Source organism: Bombina bombina, chromosome 4, assembly GCF_027579735.1.
Source record: "Bombina bombina isolate aBomBom1 chromosome 4, aBomBom1.pri, whole genome shotgun sequence".
NCBI lineage: Eukaryota > Metazoa > Chordata > Amphibia > Anura > Bombinatoridae > Bombina > Bombina bombina.
The window spans coordinates 779424221-779444782 of NC_069502.1; the positions used below are offsets into that span (position 1 = coordinate 779424221).

The following is a 20562-nucleotide window of genomic DNA, read 5'->3' on the forward strand; positions in this document are numbered from 1 at the left end:
GATAATCCCTTTATTAGCCATCTCCCAGTTTTGCACGGTTATCTTAATACACTTTTTACCTGTGTGATTACCTGTATCTAAGCCTCTGCTGACTGCCCCCTTATCTCAGTTCTTTTGACAGACTTGCATTTTAGCCAATCAGTGCAGACTCTTAAATAACTCCACGGGAGGGAGCAAAATGTTGTCTAACTGTGAAAAACTGTCAAAATGCACTGAGATAAGAGGCAGTCTTCAACGGTAGTTTGAGCCTACCTAGATTTAGCTTTCAACAAATAATAGAAAGAGAACAAAGCAAAGTTGTTTAAAATTGGATGCCCTACCTGAATCATGAAAGTTACATTTTGACTAGACTGTCCCTTTAACGTCTCTAAATCTGACATTTTAAACGTCATTCTGTCATGTAAGGAGTTTAACTCTTTGAAATCAGTTTGTCCCTTGCAACAAGAGCACAGTTTCTTAAATTACCTAGGAATCCATCTGTCACCTGACCCAATGCTGATTTTCAAACACAATTTTTCAGCTCTATTAAGTTCAGAGCACATTTTACTCTTGGAGTGAAATTAAAATTTCATGGTGGGGTCAGATGCAGTCTATTAAAATGACTATGCTTCCAAAAATACTCTACATTTTCCAAGCCCTCCCATTTCCCTACCTGCTACATACTTAAAAAACCTTTAAGATAACATAATCACATTCATCTGGGGGCAATAAGAAGTTTAGGATCAGTAAAATATCCTTTTTCAACGCTCTAGAGCAGGAGGACTAGGGGTGCTAGCTCAGTGGTATCAAACATATTAACCTTCTTTGACATGATTACTTTATCAAGGCATGTGGAATATAATTGAGCAGGTGGGTATACCGTGGCCTCCTGTCATGTATTACCATTTCTTTAAATGGAAGTCTCCACCTACCTATTGTGCCTAATAAAAGGAACACCTTTTTCCTGAATCATTGCTTGATTATTAGCCGAGTTAGAGATCTCTGCTTGTGAAGGCAGTTCCTCTTGCTATTTGCTATCAACTCCTAACTACAATCCATTCAGGTTATTGCAACTCGTATTGACCTACGTCAGTTTGCTCTTTTACTCTACCTACCAGCAGAGGATATCAGAATCCTAGCAAGACCCAACTTGCCAGCACTTATTGCACAGTATCCATCTCAGAGTGTGTCCGGTGTCTCTTACAGCTCTACACAGCGTTGCTATTGCGCTGAATATCACCCCCGGACTGACGTCACTCTGAGCCGACACGCTCTGCTTCACTCCGCTCCCGGCATCAACAGACGAGATCTGGACTGGGAAACGCTGAGCTCAGTGTTCACAGCATCGTAGCACAAGTTGCTCTGCATCGGACGGAGAAACTCCAGAATCAGCAATTATAAAGTTTATCTGTTATTATTCTCTGACTATCCTGACAGTTACCTGTGATATGATGAATTAATGACTTCCTCTTCACTGTGCATGTAATCTTTGCTGTCAAGTATACACTGCAACTTATCCGTTACCAATACAAAGACTTTCTTAAAGGTGAACATTACATTTAGCTAAGTGAAGTTACATAATTACTGGAGTACACTTAGTACACAAAATAACTGTTTGTTAGTTTTGTGTTCATCTCTCCCTATTCTATGGTTATTAAACCTGCTATTACTTTAATCCTCTCACTGCTGCTAATGTGAGTCGGATAAACTGCAATAGCTACAAAAACATTCTAACTCGTAGCCCAAATCTAGTTAAACACTAATTGGGTATTATACCTCCTCACAATATAGACAGGTATTAGACTTAGGTAAAGAGAGAGTACCCTTTAATGCATCAGAATCCTCCATAGCTTGCGCTAACAAAGCAGACTATTGATTAACAAGAAAAAACGGCACCCTTATACCCCCAATGGCTGAGGCACTCACCACCTCCTATGACCCAGGCCAAACAGAGAAACCGTCTACCTCTAAGGATTCTCCGTCCCGTGAGGTGCGCACCCTACAGTCATCTCCCAATACACATGCAGATTCCTGTAGCACTCCCAATCCTCCATCTGGAGGGGGCCTTTTACCACCAGATTTTACTGAGCAGTTACAAACGGCAGTGTCTGCGGCCTTTAGTGCTTTACCTCGCTCTGCTAAGCACAAGTGAAAGGTCAAATATTGCTATCCTTCCCAGGGGTCATCTACTAGCTTATTGGATTTATCGGATACAAGATTATCCAATGATGAAGGCGCCTCTGATACTTCAGAGGGTGCTCTTTCTGGGTCGGAATCTGCTGCCTCTAGCCCTCCAGCTGCGGAGGAACCAGGCTTTAGATTTAGGATTGAGCATTTACGCTTTCTGCTGAAGGAAGTTTTGGTTATGTTAGAGGTTCCAGAGCCCAAATTGCCTGCGGAACCTTTGATTCCTAAATTAGATAAGGTCTACGAGGACAGGGTTGTACCACAAACTTTCCCGGTTCACGTAAAGATGGCGAACATTATTAAGAATGAATGGGAAAGAATTGGTTCTTCATTTTCCCCTTCTTCCTTTAAAAAATTGTTCACGATCTGGACTCTCAATTGCAATTGTGGGGTTCCATCCCCAAGGTGGATGGCACTATCTCCATGCTTGATTAACGCACTACTATCCCGCTTGAGGATAGTTCGTTGTATAAAGAGCCCAAGGATAAGAAGATTGAAACTCTGTTAAGAAAAATGTTTCAACATACGGGATATTTGTTTCAACCAGCAGCGGCTATTGCTTCGGTTGCTGGAGTGGCTACCTATTAGTGTGACTCCTTATCTGAGTTGATCGAGGTGGAGGGTCCCCTCAACGTGATCCAGAAAAGAATAAAGGCCTTAAGGGTAGCTAATTCTTTTATTTGTGATGCAAATATGCAAATTATTTGCCTGAATGCCAAGGCTTCAGGTTTTTCTGTTCAAGCCTGTAGGGCACTCTGGCTGAAGTACTGGCCTGTGGACATGACTTCTAAGCCAAGACTTCTTTCCCTCCCATTTAAGGGAAAGATTCTATTTGGTCCAGGCCTGGACTCAATTATCTCCACGGTTACTGGAGGCAAAGGTGCCTTTTTGCCGCAGGATAATAGAAAAAGCCTAAGGGACAAGGTCCTAATTTTCGTTCCTTTCGTTCGGATAAATCCCAACGTCAGCAGTCCTCCGCAAAGCCTGAGCAATCCAAGGGGACTTGGAAACCGGCTCAGTCCTGGAATAAATCCAAGCAGAGCAACAAGCTCGCCGAGACAAAGTCTGCATGAAGGGGCGACCTCCGATCCAGCTCTGGATATTGTGGGAGGTCAGACTCTGTCTCTATTTTCAGACGCTTGGTTTGGGGACGTGCAAGACCCGTGGGTCCTGGAGACCATCGCTCAGGGATACAAGATAGGTTTCAAGTCCACCCAGGGGCAGATTCCTCCTATCAAGGCCAGAAAAGAGAAAACCCCTTCCTGGGGTGTGTGAGGGATCTCTCCTCCCAGGAGTCATTGTCCCAGTACCTCTTGCAGAAAGAGGTCTGGGGTACTATTCAAACCTCTTTGTGGTCGCAAAGAAGGAGGGAACTTTCTGCTTGATTCTGGACCTAAAGTGCTTAAACAAATTCCTATCTGTCTCCTCGTTCAAGATGGAGACGATAAGGTCCATCCTTCCCTTAGTTCAGGAAGGACAGTTCATGACCACTATAGATAGGAAGGATGCTTACCTTCACATTCCAATACACAAGGAACACTTCAAGTTCCTAAGGTTTGCGTTCCTGGACCAGCACTTCCAGTTTATTGCACTTCCGTTTGGTCTAGCTACTGCTGTAAGAGTTTTTACAAAGGTTCTAGTGGCTCTGCTTGCAGTGGCCAGAACTGGAGGTATATCAGTAGTGCCATACTTGGACGATATTCTGGTTCAAGCACCATCCTGTTGTCTGACAGAAGACAATTCTAGATCTCTTCTGTTTCTTCTTCGATCTCATGGGTGGAAGATAAACTTATTCCCAGTACCAGGGTGAAATTCCTGGGTACTACCATAGATTCCATATCCATGAGGATATTACTTACAGACCAGAGACGTTACAAGCTACCTTCCGCTTGTCTTGCACGCCAGACCTCCTTAAGGCCCTCTGTGGCTCGGTGTATGGAGGTGATTGGTCTCATGGTGTCCAGATTCCATCTCAGACCACTTCAGCTGTGCATGCTCAGACAGTGGAATGGCGATCAATCAGATCTGTCTCAGCAGATTTCTCTGGACAACCGGTCGAGAAGATGGCTCTGCTGGTGGCTCTCTCCAGATCAACTGTCCCAAGGAACATCCTTCGTGAGACCATCCTGGGAGATTGTGACTTCAGACGCAAGTCTATTAGGATGGGGAGCTGTTTGGTGTGCCAGGAAGGCACAGGGACTGTGGACTTGAGAGGAATCCCTCCTCCCGATCAACATTTTGGAACTTTGAGCGATCTTCAATGCTCTGAAGGCTTGGCCTCTTCTGGGTTCATCCCAATTTATCAGATTCCAATCAGACGACATAACTTCGGTGGCTTACATCAACCATCAGGGGGGGAACGAGGAGCTCCCTAGCAATGAGGGAAGTATCTCGGAGTCTGGAGTGGGCGGAGGCCCACAACTGCTCGCTGTCAGTGATCCACATTCCGGGTGTGGACACTAGGAAGTGGATTTCCTCAGCAGACAATCCTTTCATACGGGGGGAATGGTCTCTCGATCCCGAGGTGTTTGCGGAGATTTGCAACAGGTGGGGGACACCAAAGATAGATCTCATGGTGTCCCGGCTCAATTCCAAGCTACCCAGATATGGGTCGCGGTCCAGGGATCCTCAGGCGGAGTTAATAGATGCATTAGCAGTGCCTTGGAGGTTCAATCTAATTTAAATTTTTCCGGCATTACCATTTCTTCCCTGTGCAGTGGCCCGCATCAAGCAATCGCGGCCACAAAGGATGTAGTTCGCTGACCTAGTGGGGATGTCCTCATCTCCTCCGTGGAAGTTACCTTGTCTGCTGGAACAGGGTCCTTATGTTCATCAAGATCTAGATTCTCTGAGGCTGACTGCATGGAGATTGAACGCTTAGTCTTAGCCAAGAGAGGTTTCTCTGAGAGGGTTACTGACATACTAATTCAGGCTTGTAAGCCTGTTACTCGTTGCATCTATCATATGGTGTGGAGAGCTTACTTATTCTGGTGTGAAGAGCGTAGTTTAGCCTGGCATAAGGTTAAGGCTGCCAGGATTCTTTCTTTACTCCAGGAGGGTCTGGAGAATGGCCTTTCTGCCAGTTCCCTGAGGGGACAGATTTCAGTCCTTTCTGTTTTGCTGCACAAGAGGCTCGCAGAGCTCGCTGACGTGCAATCTTTCGTTAAGGCTCTGATTAGGATCAGACCTGTGTTTAGAACTAACGTTCCAACTTGGAGATTGAATCTTGTTCTTAAGTTTTTACAACGGACTCAGTGTGAGCTTATGCATACGATTGACATCAAGTTGTTGTCCTCGAAGGTTCTTTTTCTTTTGGCTACTGCGTCAGAGTTTCTGAAATGGCTGCCTTGCAATGTGAGCCTCCTTATCTGGTGTTCCACACTGATAAGGCTGTCCTACGTACCCGCTTGGGTTTTCTACCTAAGGTGGTGTCTGATCGTAACATCAATCACTAGATTGTGGTTCCTTCCTTATGTCCTAATCCTCCTTCTTCAAAGGAACGTTTACTTCATAATCTGGATGTGGTTTGAGCTTTGAAGTTTTATCTTCAAGCTACTAAGGATTTTAGGCAAACTTCTTCCTTGTTTGTTATCTTTTCTGGGAAGCGTAATGGTCTGAAGGCTTCATCGACTTCCTTATCTTTTTGGTTGAGGGGTGTTATACGCTTATCTTACGAGTCAGCGGGACTTAAACCTCCTCAGAGGGTTATGGCCCATTCCACTAGAGTGGTGGCTTCCTCTTGGGCCTTTAAAAACGAGGCCTCTATGGATCAGATTTGTAAGGCGGCTACCTGGTCCTCCTTACATACTTTTTCAAAATTCTACAAATTTGACGTTTTTGCTTTGGCTGAAGCAGCTTTTGGGAGGAAGGTTTTACAGGCTGTGGTGCCCTCAGATTAGGGTCCGCCTTTACTTTACCCCTCCCGTTATCATTTAGTGTCCTCTAGAGCTTGGGTATAGTTTTCCCAACAGTAAGGAATGATGCCGCAGACTCTCCTCATATTAAGAAGGAAAACATAAATTATGCTTACCTGATAATTTAATTTTCTTCTGTATGAGGAGAGTCCACGGCCCCAGGCTGTATACTCCGATGGGTGGACCAAAATTTGTTTTTCTCTTCCGGCACCATTTATACCCTGATATTTCTCCTACTGTTCCTTGTTCCCTTGGCAGAATGACTGGGATATGAGGGAAGCAGGGGGAGAATTTAAGCCTTTGGCCAGGTTCAGTATTTCCCAACAGTAAGGAATGATGCCAAGGACTCTCCTCATACAGAAGGAAATTAAATTATCAGGTAAGCATAATTTATGTTTTATTTAACCCTTTAATGACAGGGTCATAATGTCTACATCGGAACAACGTTCTTATGTAGGCAAATTGAAATCACGCAATCTCACGATTGCGTGATTTCAATTTGTCTACATCAGAACGTTGTTCCGATGTAGACATTATGACCCTCTCATGAAAGGGTTAAATAAAACATAAATTTGTTTGCGATTTCAATTATGGGATCAGGTCAGGGGGGCGCCCCAATGACGCTAGGCACGCCCTTCAGACCGCGATCATATCCAGGAAGTGCCGTTGGCTTTAGGACAGCCAAACAGCTATGACGTTGTATTCCATCTTAACGGCGCTAAACCGGTAAAAGGTTAAGCTTGTTTCAAACCCCCTTTTTTTTTTGTTTCCTGTGTGTGTAATTAGGGGAGGAATTATTTTCACCTGTTGGGCCTACCTAGACTATAAATTTAAAGCACTAACTCTTGGAGTCTGCTCTGAGAGGGTCTGCTGCATTGATTATCTGTTAAAGTATGATTTTCTGTTCAAGTAAAGAAGTTACCTAAACAAGGAGAGTTAGGCAAACAAGGATTTGGAGTAACCAAGGGGAAATATAATTATTTTATAATTTTAAGTTAAACCTTTTAGTAAGAATGTTTGAGAATCTCATTCAGTGTACAGTTCGCCATATGTTTGCATCACTGGAGCAGCCACTTCAGGGATTATATGTCTGTGGCAAATGTGAGCATATTGTCTCGTTATAAACTCGTATTAGAGTTCTAAAGGAACAAATTGCAACATGGCAAGACACTTGAAAGGGAAATGAATAGGACTGAGCTGGTTGTTAATGGTTCTAGCAGTGGGAATAGGGAGGATTCAGATGAGGAGACTCCAGGATGTAGCTGGGTCACAGTTAGAGGGCGAAGTAAAGGTAAACAGAGAGACAGGCCAGTTCTGAGCTGCTACACCTCAACAGATTTGCCAGATTAAGTAAAGATGTTGGGGATATAAATTCAGGGGTGGCAGTGTCAGAGAGGGCTGTTTTGCCTAGTATAGTGAACAATTATTTAGTCGTGGAAGAGGAGCATACTATGGTGGGCAGTCCTTCAGACATGGTAGCTGGGCATACTATAGTTAACAGTCCTTCAGCCATGGAAGAGGGGCATTCAAGTCAGGGCCTGAGGCAGATGTTGGTTGATCGGGTAATTTGTCATCCAGACCCTTTAAATAGAATGGTCCTGGAGACCATCGCTCAGGGATACAAGATAGGTTTCAAGTCCACCCAGGGGCAGATTCCTCCTATCAAGGCCAGAAAAGAGAAAACCCCTTCCTGGGGTGTGTGAGGGATCTCTCCTCCCAGGAGTCATTGTCCCAGTACCTCTTGCAGAAAGAGGTCTGGGGTACTATTCAAACCTCTTTGTGGTCGCAAAGAAGGAGGGAACTTTCTGCTCGATTCTGGACCTAAAGTGCTTAAACAAATTCCTATCTGTCTCCTCGTTCAAGATGGAGACGATAAGGTCCATCCTTCCCTTAGTTCAGGAAGGACAGTTCATGACCACTATAGATAGGAAGGATGCTTACCTTCACATTCCAATACACAAGGAACACTTCAAGTTCCTAAGGTTTGCGTTCCTGGACCAGCACTTCCAGTTTATTGCACTTCCATTTGGTCTAGCTACTGCTGTAAGAGTTTTTACAAAGGTTCTAGGGGCTCTGCTTGCAGTGGCCAGAACTGGAGGTATATCAGTAGTGCCATACTTGGACGATATTCTGGTTCAAGCACCATCCTGTTGTCTGACAGAAGACAATTCTAGATCTCTTCTGTTTCTTCTTCGATCTCATGGGTGGAAGATAAACTTATTCCCAGTACCAGGGTGAAATTCCTGGGTACTACCATAGATTCCATATCCATGAGGATATTACTTACAGACCAGAGACGTTACAAGCTACCTTCCGCTTGTCTTGCACGCCAGACCTCCTTAAGGCCCTCTGTGGCTCGGTGTATGGAGGTGATTGGTCTCATGGTGTCCAGATTCCATCTCAGACCACTTCAGCTGTGCATGCTCAGACAGTGGAATGGCGATCAATCAGATCTGTCTCAGCAGATTTCTCTGGACAACCTGTCGAGAAGATCGCTCTGCTGGTGGCTCTCTCCAGATCACCTGTCCCAAGGGACATCCTTCGTGAGACCATCCTGGGAGATTGTGACTTCAGACGCAAGTCTATTAGGATGGGGAGCTGTTAGGTGTGCCAGGAAGGCACAGGGACTGTGGACTTGAGAGGAATCCCTCCTCCCGATCAACATTTTGGAACTTTGAGCGATCTTCAATGCTCTGAAGGCTTGGCCTCTTCTGGGTTCATCCCAATTTATCAGATTCCAATCAGACGACATAACTTCGGTGGCTTACATCAACCATCAGGGGGGGAACGAGGAGCTCCCTAGCAATGAGGGAAGTATCTCGGAGTCTGGAGTGGGCGGAGGCCCACAACTGCTCGCTGTCAGTGATCCACATTCCGGGTGTGGACAACTAGGAAGTGGATTTCCTCAGCAGACAATCCTTTCATACGGGGGGAATGGTCTCTCGATCCCGAGGTGTTTGCGGAGATTTGCAACAGGTGGGGGACACCAAAGATAGATCTCATGGTGTCCCGGCTCAATTCCAAGCTACCCAGATATGGGTCGCGGTCCAGGGATCCTCAGGTGGAGTTAATAGATGCATTAGCAGTGCCTTGGAGGTTCAATCTAATTTAATTTTTTCCGGCATTACCATTTCTTCCCTGTGCAGTGGCACGCATCAAGCAATCGCGGCCACAAAGGATGTAGTTCGCTGACCTAGTGGGGATGTCCTCATCTCCTCCGTGGAAGTTACCTTGTCTGCTGGAACAGGGTCCTTATGTTCATCAAGATCTAGATTCTCTGAGGCTGACTGCATGGAGATTGAACGCTTAGTCTTAGCCAAGAGAGGTTTCTCTGAGAGGGTTACTGACATACTAATTCAGGCTTGTAAGCCTGTTACTCGTTGCATCTATCATATGGTGTGGAGAGCTTACTTATTCTGGTGTGAAGAGCGTGGTTTAGCCTGGCATAAGGTTAAGGCTGCCAGGATTCTTTCTTTACTCCAGGAGGGTCTGGAGAATGGCCTTTCTGCCAGTTCCCTGAGGGGACAGATTTCGGCCCTTTCTGTTTTGCTGCACAAGAGGCTCGCAGAGCTCCCTGACGTGCAATCTTTCGTTAAGGCTCTGATTAGGATCAGACCTGTGTTTAGAACTAACGTTCCAACTTGGAGATTGAATCTTGTTCTTAAGTTTTTACAACGGGCTCAGTGTGAGCTTATGCATACGATTGACATCAAGTTGTTGTCCTCGAAGGTTCTTTTTCTTTTGGCTACTGCGTCAGAGTTTCTGAAATGGCTGCCTTGCAATGTGAGCCTCCTTATCTGGTGTTCCACACTGATAAGGCTGTCCTACGTACCCGCTTGGGTTTTCTACCTAAGGTGGTGTCTGATCGTAACATCAATCACTAGATTGTGGTTCCTTCCTTATGTCCTAATCCTCCTTCTTCGAAGGAACGTTTACTTCATAATCTGGATGTGGTTTGAGCTTTGAAGTTTTATCTTCAAGCTACTAAGGATTTTAGGCAAACTTCTTCCTTGTTTGTTATCTTTTCTGGGAAGCGTAATGGTCTGAAGGCTTCATCGACTTCCTCATCTTTTTGGTTGAGGGGTGTTATACGCTTATCTTACGAGTCAGCGGGACTTAAACCTCCTCAGAGGGTTATGGCCCATTCCACTAGAGCGGTGGCTTCCTCTTGGGCCTTTAAAAACGAGGCTTCTATGTATCAGATTTGTAAGGCGGCTACCTGGTCCTCCTTACATACTTTTTCAAAATTCTACAAATTTGACGTTTTTGCTTTGGCTGAAGCAGCTTTTGGGAGGAAGGTTTTACAGGCTGTGGTGCCCTCAGATTAGGGTCCGCCTTTACTTTACCCCTCCCGTTATCATTTAGTGTCCTCTAGAGCTTGGGTATAGTTTTCCCAACAGTAAGGAATGATGCCGCAGACTCTCCTCATATTAAGAAGGAAAACATAAATTATGCTTACCTGATAATTTAATTTTCTTCTGTATGAGGAGAGTCCACGGCCCCAGGCTGTATACTCCGATGGGTGGACCAAAATTTGTTTTTCTCTTCCGGCACCATTTATACCCTGATATTTCTCCTACTGTTCCTTGTTCCCTTGGCAGAATGACTGGGATATGAGGGAAGCAGGGGGAGAATTTAAGCCTTTGGCCAGGTTCAGTATTTCCCAACAGTAAGGAATGATGCCAAGGACTCTCCTCATACAGAAGGAAATTAAATTATCAGGTAAGCATAATTTATGTTTTATTTAACCCTTTAATGACAGGGTCATAATGTCCTACATCGGAACAACGTTCTTATGTAGGCAAATTGAAATCACGCAATCTCACGATTGCGTGATTTCAATTTGTCTACATCAGAACGTTGTTCCGATGTAGACATTATGACCCTCTCATGAAAGGGTTAAATAAAACATAAATTTGTTTGCGATTTCAATTATGGGATCAGGTCAGGGGGGCGCCCCAATGACGCTAGGCACGCCCTTCAGACCGCGATCATATCCAGGAAGTGCCGTTGGCTTTAGGACAGCCAAACAGCTATGACGTTGTATTCCATCTTAACGGCGCTAAACCGGTAAAAGGTTAAGCTTGTTTCAAACCCCCTTTTTTTTTTGTTTCCTGTGTGTGTAATTAGGGGAGGAATTATTTTCACCTGTTGGGCCTACCTAGACTATAAATTTAAAGAACTAACTCTTGGAGTCTGCTCTGAGAGGGTCTGCTGCATTGATTATCTGTTAAAGTATGATTTTCTGTTCAAGTAAAGAAGTTACCTAAACAAGGAGAGTTAGGCAAACAAGGATTTGGAGTAACCAAGGGGAAATATAATTATTTTATAATTTTAAGTTAAACCTTTTAGTAAGAATGTGTGAGAATCTCATTCAGTGTACAGTTCGCCATATGTTTGCATCACTGGAGCAGCCACTTCAGGGATTATATGTCTGTGGCAAATGTGAGCATATTGTCTCGTTATAAACTCGTATTGGAGTTCTAAAGGAACAAATTGCAACATGGCATGAAATTCAGACACTTGAAAGGGAAATGAATAGGACTGAGCTGTTAATGGTTCTAGCAGTGGGAATAGGGAGGATTCAGATGAGGAGACTCCAGGATGTAGCTGGGTCACAGTTAGAGGGCAAAGTAAAGGTAAACAGAGAGACAGGCCAGTTCTGAGCTGCTACACCTCAACAGATTTGCCAGATTAAGTAAAGATGTTGGGGATATAAGTTCAGGAGTGGCAGTGTCAGAGAGGGCTGTTTTGCCTAGTATAGTGAACAATTATTTAGTCGTGGAAGAGGAGCATACTATGGTGGGCAGTCCTTCAGACATGGTAGCTGGGCATACTATAGTTAACAGTCCTTCAGCCATGGAAGAGGGGCATTCAAGTCAGGGCCTGAGGCAGATGTTGGTTGATCTGGTAATTTGTCATCCAGACCCTTTAAATAGAACAGTTTGCTGTCTTCAAGGGGCTCGTGTTAGGCATATTGTGGAGTGTATTGATAGATTGTTAGAGGGATGTGGGTCTGATCCTGCAGTCATGGTACATATTGGTACAAATGAAGGAATCAGTGGGAGATGGAGAGTCCTAAAAAATGATTTCAGGGAGTTAGGTAGTAAGCTTAAAGAGACACTGAACCCAAATTTTTTCTTTCGGGAAATTTTAAGAAACTTTCTAATTTACTCCTATTATCAAATGTTCTTCATTCTCTTGGTATCTTTATTTGAAATGCAAGAATGTAAGTTTAGATGCCGGCCCATTTTTGGTGAACAACCTGGGTTGTCCTTGCAGATTGGTGGATAAATTCATCCACCAATAAAAAAGTGCTATCCAGAGTACTGAACTAATAAAAAAGCTTAGATGCCTTCTTTTTCAAATAAAGATAGCAAGAGAACAAAGAAGAAAAAATGATAATAGGAGTAAATTAGAAAGTTGCTTAAAATTGCATGCTCTATCTGAATCACGAAAGAAAAAAATTGGGTTCAGCGTCCCTTTAAAGGTCCTCCAAAGTAATATTTTCAGAGATATTACCAGTGCCATGTGCTAACTCAGTAAGGCAGAAGGAGCTAAGGTCAGTTAAATCATGTTTAAAAACATGGTGTATAAATGAGGGTTTTGACTTTTAAGAGCACTGGGCTGACTTTTCACTTGGGTACAATTTGTACAGTAAGGATGGATTGTACCTGAATTACATGGGTGCAGGTGTGTTGGGGGAAAGGATGGTAGCTTGTTTAGATAATCTTTTAAACTAGGCAAAGGGGGGGGAGGGTAATTTAGAACACAATAGAACAGAGAGATCAGTCTGTGAATATGTCACTCCTATAATATCTAAAGGAAGGGATGACTTAAGAAATGTCACACTAGAAAGTATGGAGAAAAGCACACCAAGTAGCAGCAAAAAGCACATGAAAATTAAATGTATGTCAACAAATGCAAGAAGCACGATGAGTAAAATGGGGGAGCTCTTAGTTGCAGAAGAGGACTATGATATTATCAGTATAACAAACTTGGTGGAATGATTCACATGACTGGGCAATTAACTTAGAGGGTTTTACTTTATTTAGGAGGGACAGGAATAATAAAAGGGGTGGAGGAATCTGCATTTACATTAAACCTAACCTTAAACCTTATTAGAAGATTATGAAGCATAAAGCATTATTTTGAAAAAAAAATTTCAGGAAAAGGGATAGCCTCTACATGTTATCGACGCTGGGTATGAGCGTGCAAAGGCCGATGATCGACAGTCTTACTTTAAACCAAAAAATAAGAACAATATTTAAAGGGACAGTCTACACTAAGAACAACCGCAATCCATCTGTTAGATAATGTCACAATGTATTTTGCTCACCCCTGCAACTGTATCGAGTCTTGTACACATCCCGAGTTATGCTCAATGAAAAGTTATAATATGACCGTTAGAAATGGCCGCTCCGATCCGCCCACCCAATACGTCACCCATTCTCTTACTTTCAATAGTCCAATAGAAAATTGCTCACCGATCAAAACCCTGTAGCGCGCATTCATTGTTTCGCGCATGCGCAATGTCAGTGGGAACCAAGTATCCGGAACAAAAGTTTAGCTTTATTTTTTTACCGCTCTGGGGCCCGATCTGATATGCAGCGTCGCCCGCAAATGCCGGCGACGCTGAATTTTGCGCTGGTTTGGTAGGTATCCTATATACGGCGTAACATAGAAGTTACGCTCGTATATTTCTGCCGTCGCCCGTAGTTTTTTGGGCCATAGGCAGGTATACCAAACCAGCGCAGTTTGGTATCCAATATACAGCGTAAGGACTTACGTGGCGAAAATGGAGAAATATTACTCCATTTTCCCCTCGCCACAAAAAGCAGCCGTAGTAAGCCTTACGCTGAGTATTGGAGCCCCGTAACTTTGATTTTCGGAGATGTCGGTGTGTGATTCAAAATATGAAGGGTAGAGCGGGTGAGTTACAACTATCAGCACTAAATAAAAAGTATAAGCGACGATTAATACGGGTGTAGACTGTCCCTTTAAGCCAATTATAAAGAGAACTCTACTTTCGTCACACAGTATAGCGTGAATCACATGAGGATTAAACGTATAATAAATAAACCTTGGGGCCTATTATGTAGGGACCCATTATAAGGGAAGCTACTTGACCCCGAGCCAAGATGTGTGTTCAAACAGTCCCCCACGTTAAAAAACTATCTGGCCCCAAGTAAGGTGGTTGTCCACAAAAACAAAGGTATAGATACTAGTCAAAACCTAGTGGCAAAATCCAAGAATCCTACACCAATACACAAGAAACATACGGCACCAATGGGGGTTGTCTAATGTTTTTTGAAAAATTGCAATGTGTGTAAATACATTAATTCTGGATGCAATATATTTTCTTCTTATACCACTAAAAAAACATATACTATTTATCAACACCTCTCATGTACCAGTAGTTACGTGGTCTATCTGTTAACTTGCAACTTCTGTGGCATCCAATATGTGGTTCGCACTTGTAGGATTGTGAGAAACAGAAGGAATGAACACTACAGAAATATGAGGAACAATCTTAAGAACCATACGCCTAGATTACGAGTTTTACGTTAGAGGCTGTGCGGTGCTAATGAGCAGTTTATGCTCACCGCTCACTTAAAGACAGCGCTGGTATTATGGGTTTTTAGAAACCCGGCGTTAATCGCAAAAAAGTTTATTTAATTTATTGATAGTGTAGGTGTATTTGTAACTTAGGTTAGGATTTATTTTACAGGTAAATTGGTAATTATTTTAACTAGGTAGCTATTAAATAGTTATTAACTATTTAATAGCTATTGTACCTAGTTAAAATAAATACCAAGTTACCAGTAAAATAAATATAAACCCTAAAATAGCTACAATGTAATTATTAATTACATTGTAGCTATCTTAGGGCTTATTTTATAGGTAAGTATTTAGATTTAAATAGGAATATTTTAATTAATAATATTAATATTAGATTTATTTTAATAAGAGTTTAGTTAGGGGTGTTAGAGTTAGATAGGGTTATTATACTTAATATATATATATATATATATATATATATATATATATATATATATATATTAGGATTAATATAGTTAATATATATAATATAATAACTATATTAACTATATTAACCCTAATATAATTAGGGTTAATATAGTTAATATAGCTGGCGGCGGTGTAGGGGGATTAGATTAGGGGTTAATGTGTTTAATATAGCTGGCGGCGATGTTGGGGGGTTTAGATCAGGGGTTAATGTGTTTAATATAGGTGGCCGCGGTGTAGGGGGATTTAGATTAGATGCAAAATAGCAGTTTACTTTGTGACAAAGCCCCGCCAAAAGTCCTTTTAAGGGCTGGTAAAAGAGCTGAATTCTTTGGGGCATGCCCCGCAAAAAGCCCTTTTAAGGGCTGGCAAAAGAGCAGTTTACTTTTGGGTAATGCCACGCAAAAAGCCCTTTTCAGGGCTATTTCTAGGGTTAGACTTAGGTTTAGTGGTAGAGATAGTTTAGTATTTTAGGGGTTAAATAATTTAATATAGCTGGCGGCGGGGTAGGGGGATTAGATTAGGGGTTAAATAATTTAATATAGGTGGGGGGCGGTGTAGGGGGATTAAATTAGGGGTTAATAATTTTAAAATAGATGGCGGCGGTGTATGGGCTCACATTAGGGGGTTATAGATTTAATATAGCTGGGGGCGGTTTAGGGGTTAATAACTTTTTTTATTGTTAGGATAGTGAGGGGGGATAGCGGATAGAGGGTTAGACGTGTCAGGCTATGTTTGGGAGGCGTGTTACACAGTGCGGGTGATTTCATACTTTAGTCAGGTTTTGTAGGCGCCGGCAGTTTCTAAAGTGCCGTAAGTCACTGGCGACTCCAGAAATTTGTACTTACGCAGATTTCTGGACATCGCTGGTTTATCAGACTTACGGCACTTTAGCATCTGACGGCGCCGTATATAGGATAGCTCGAGTTGCGAGCTGAAACTGCGGGCGGCGGGGGTTCCCTCGCTGCTTGCTTCCGCAAACGCTGCATATCGGATCGCGCCCAATGTGGGAAATTTGAAACGAGCAGCACAGACGGACTGCATTCACGTCACTTGTGTATATTGGAGCATGCGTATTTACACACATGTGACGTAGGTGACTGACCGTGCACGAGTATGAATTTGATAGAGAAGGGGAGAAAAAGGTAGAAGGAGAAGTGAATGGGCGGAGTTTGGCGGCCATTTATAACGAGTGCAAATAAACTTTGATTTTCGGAGATGTCGGTGTGTGATTCAAAATATGAAGGGTAGAGCGGGTGAGTTACAACTATCAGCACTAAATAAAAAGTATAAGCGACGATTAATACGGGTGTAGACTGTCCCTTTAAGCCAATTATAAAGAGAACTCTACTTTCGTCACACAGTATAGCGTGAATCACATGAGGATTAAACGTATAATAAATAAACCTTGGGGCCTATTATGTAGGGACCCATTATAAGGGAAGCTACTTGACCCCGAGCCAAGATGTGTGTTCAAACAGTCCCCCACGTTAAAAAACTATCTGGCCCCAAGTAAGGTGGTTGTCCACAAAAACAAAGGTATAGATACTAGTCAAAACCTAGTGGCAAAATCCAAGAATCCTACACCAATACACAAGAAACATACGGCACCAATGGGGGTTGTCTAATGTTTTTTGAAAAATTTCAATGTGTGTAAATACATTAATTCTGGATGCAATATATTTTCTTCTTATACCACTAAAAAAACATATACTATTTATCAACACCTCTCATGTACCAGTAGTTACGTGGTCTATCTGTTAACTTGCAACTTCTGTGGCATCCAATATGTGGTTCGCACTTGTAGGATTGTGAGAAACAGAAGGAATGAACACTACAGAAATATGAGGAACAATCTTAAGAACCATACGCCTAGATTAAGAGTTTTACGTTAGAGGCTGTGCGGTGCTAATGAGCAGTTTATGCTCACCGCTCACTTAAAGACAGCGCTGGTATTATGGGTTTTTAGAAACCCGGCGTTAATCGCAAAAAAGTGAGCGAATAGCAAATTTAGCTCCACATCTTCACGCAAATACCAGTGCTGCTTACATTAGCGGTGAGCTGGCTGAACGTGCTTGTGCACGATTTCCCCATAGGAATCAATAGGGGAGCGCCGGCTGCAAAAAAAACTAACACTGGCAAAAAAGCAGCGTAAAGCTCCTAACGCAGCCCCATTGATTCCTATGGGGAAAATACATTTATGTCTACACCTAACACCCTAACATGAACCCCGAGTCTAAACACCCCTAATATTACACTTATTAACCCCTAATCTGCCGCCCCCGACATCGCCGCCACCTGCATTATATTATTAACCCCTAATCTGCCGCTCCGGACACTGCCGCCACCAACATTATACTTCTGAACCCCTAATCTGCTGCCCCCAACATCGTCGACATCTACATTATATTTATTAACCCCTAATCTGCTGCCCCCAATGTTGCCGCAACCTAGCTACACTTATTAACCCCTAATCTGCCGCCCCCAACATCGCCGTCACTATAATAAACATATTAACCCCTAAACATAAGTCTAACCCTAACCCCCTCTAACTTAAATATAATTTAAATAAATCTAAATAAAATTAATATCATTAACTAAATAATTCCTATTTAAAACTAAATACTTACCTATAAAATAAACCCTAAGATAGCTACTATATAACTAATAGTTACATTGTAGCTATCTTATGGTTTATTTTTATTTTACAGGTAAGTTTTTAAATATTTAATAACTACCTAGTTAAAATAAAGACAAATATACCTGTAAAATAAAACCTAACCTAAGTTACAATTCCACCTAACACTACACTACAATTAAATTAATTACCTAAATTAAATACAATTAATTACAATTAAATAAAATTATCTAAAGTACAAAAAAAAACAACACTAAATTACAGAAAATAATAAAGAATTAGATTTTTAAACTAATTACACCTAATCTAATCCCCCTAACAAAATAAAAAAGCCCCCCCAAAATAAAAAAAGCCCTACCCTACACTAAATTACAAATAGCCCTTTAAAGGGCCTTTTGCGGGGCATTGCGTCAAAAGTAATCAGCTCTTTTACCTTAAAAAAAAAATACAATCCCCCCCCCATCATTAAAACCGACCACCCACACAACCAACCCTACTCTAAAACACACCCAATACCCCCTTAAAAAAACCTAACACTAACCCCTTGAAGATCACCTTACCGGGAGACGTCTTCACCCAACCGGGCAGAAGTGGTCCTCCAGACGGGCAGAAGTCTTCATCCAGACGGCATCTTCTATCTTCATCCATCCGGCGCGGAGTGGGTCCATCTTCAAGACATCCAACGTGGAGCATCCTCTTCTTTCCACGGCCGACAACTGAATGAAGGTTCCTTTAAATTACATCATCGAAGATGGCGTCCCTTCAATTCCGATTGGCTGATAGAATTCTATTAGCCAATCGGAATTAAGGTAGAAAAAATCCTATTGGCTGATGCAATCAGCCAATAGGATTGAACTGGCATTCTATTGGCTGATTTGAACAGTGATAAGAAAAACTTACACAGTGCAGTCAGAGAACAGTTCTGTTTGAAGAGAACAGCCTAATGTGGAGCAGCGCTAAAAAGTTAAATCACTAACAGTTCCTGTTTGTGTTTTGTTCTTTCTGCAGTCATGCTGCATTTTCTGCAATGACATCTCAGATCACTGTATGTTCTGCCTTAGGAATAATTTAGTTAATTGTAGTAATTTTATTTAGATTTATTTAAATTATATTTAAGTAAGGGGGTGTTAGGGTTAGGCTTAGGGGTTAATAACTTTATTATAGTGGGGGCGGCAGATTAAGGGTTAATAAATGTAGGTAGGTGGCGGCGATGTTAGGGCCGGCAGATTAGGGGTTAATAATATTTAACTAATGTTTGCGATGCGGAAGTGCAGCGGTTTAGGGGTTAATATATTTATTATAGTGGCTGTGATGTCTGGTTCGGCAGATTAGGGGTTAAAAAATGTATTTTAGTGTTTGCGATGTGGGGGGCCTCAGTTTAGGGGTTAATAGGTAGTTTATGGGTGTTTTATGCTACGGCGTTGTAGTGTAAAACTCTTAACTACTGACTTTAAAATGCGGTACCAGGCTTGACAGGAGAGGATCTACCTCTCACTTTTTTGTCAGACTCGTAATACCGGCGCTATGCAAGTCCCATTGAAAAACATAATTTATGTAAGAACTTACCTGATAAATTCGTTTCTTTCATATTGGCAAGAGTCCATGAGCTAGTGACGTATGGGATATACATTCCTACCAGGAGGGGCAAAGTTTCCAAAACCTCAAAATGCCTATAAATACACCCCCACCACACCCACAATTCAGTTTAACGAATAGCCAAGAAGTGGGGTGATAAGAAAGGAGCGAAAGCATCAACAAGGAATTGGAATAATTGTGCTTTATACAAAAAAATCATAACACCACAAAAAGGGTGGGCCTCATGGACTCTTGCCAATATGAAAGAAATGAATTTATCAGGTAAGTTCTTACATAAATTATGTTGTCTTTCATGTAATTGGCAAGAGTCCATGAGCTAGTGACGTATGGGATAGCAAATACCCAAGATGTGGAATTCCACGAAAGAGTCACTAGAGAGGGAGGGATTAAAAATAAAGACAGCCAATTCCGCTGAAAAATTAATCCACAACCCAAATCAAAAGTTTTAATCTTATAATGAAAAAAACAGAAATTATAAGCAGAAGAATCAAACTGAAACAGCTGCCTGAAGTGCTTTTCTACCAAAAACTGCTTCAAAAGAAGAGAAAACATCAAAATGGTAGAATTTAGTAAAAGTATGCAAAGAAGACAAAGTCGCTGCTTTGCAAATGTGATCAACAGAAGCTTCATTCTTAAAAGCCCAGGAAGTAGAAACTGACCTAGTAGAATGAGCCGTAATTCTCTGAGGCGGGGATTTACCCGACTCTAAATAAGCATGACGAATCAAAAGCTTTAACCAAGATGCCAAAGAAATGACAGAAGCCTTCTGACCTTTCCTAGAACCAGAAAAGATAACAAATAGACTAGAAGTCTTTATGGAAGCTTCAACATAATATTTCAAAGCTCTTACCACATCCAAAGAATGTAAAGATCTCTCCAGAGAATTCTTAGGAATAGGACACAAGGAAGGAACAACAATTTCTCTACTAATGTTGTTGGAATTCACAACTTTAGGTAAAAATTTAAATGAAGTCTGCAAAACCGCCTTATCCTGATGAAAAATCAAAAAAGGAGACTTACAAGAAAGAGCAGATAATTCAGATACTCTTCTAGCTGAAGAGATGGCCAAAAGGAACAATACTTTCCAGGAAAGTAATTTAATGTCCAAAGAATGCATAGGCTCAAACGGAGGAGCCTGTAAAGCCCTCAAAACCAAATTAAGACTCCAAGGAGGAGAAATTGGCTTAATGACAGGCTTGATACGAACCAAAGCCTGAACAA

The 20562-nt window shown here is 42.1% G+C and overlaps 1 protein-coding gene across 6 annotated transcripts in view; it reads right to left on the reverse strand.

Moving 5' to 3' along the window:
- The window catches only part of CEP170 (centrosomal protein 170), a 433169-nt gene that overhangs the window by 101452 nt on the left and 311155 nt on the right, over positions 1-20562 (reverse strand). The window lies entirely within an intron of this gene.